The sequence below is a fragment of the Penaeus monodon genome, chromosome 22 (assembly GCF_015228065.2).
Source record: "Penaeus monodon isolate SGIC_2016 chromosome 22, NSTDA_Pmon_1, whole genome shotgun sequence".
Taxonomy (NCBI): domain Eukaryota; kingdom Metazoa; phylum Arthropoda; class Malacostraca; order Decapoda; family Penaeidae; genus Penaeus; species Penaeus monodon.
The window spans coordinates 36569947-36570152 of NC_051407.1; the positions used below are offsets into that span (position 1 = coordinate 36569947).

At 52.9% G+C, this 206-nt stretch overlaps 1 protein-coding gene across 3 annotated transcripts in view; it reads right to left on the reverse strand.

The window, feature by feature from the left end:
- The window catches only part of LOC119587102 (alpha-ketoglutarate-dependent sulfate ester dioxygenase-like), a gene marked incomplete at its 5' end in the record, with an annotated part of 13688 nt that extends 13482 nt beyond the window's left edge, over nt 1-206 (reverse strand). For all 3 annotated transcript variants that reach the window (XM_037935851.1, XM_037935852.1, XM_037935850.1), the window contains 1 exon segment: nt 82-206.

Below are 206 nucleotides of genomic sequence, written 5' to 3' on the forward strand. Positions count from 1 at the left end.
TTCTGAGCGTCGCCCTCATTAACCTTTGATGTTTCTGCATCACCAGCTAAGTTAATTAGTAAAGCATTTGGACTTTCTTGCCTGTTTCCTGACGGGTCTTGGGCTAAGGGTAAGAAGCGGGCGTCTGCGTTCCCCGTCGCTGCCTGGGCTTTGGGTCCCGCCGCTGTCTGTTTTCTCTGGATCTTCTGGTCGACCGGGGATCATAG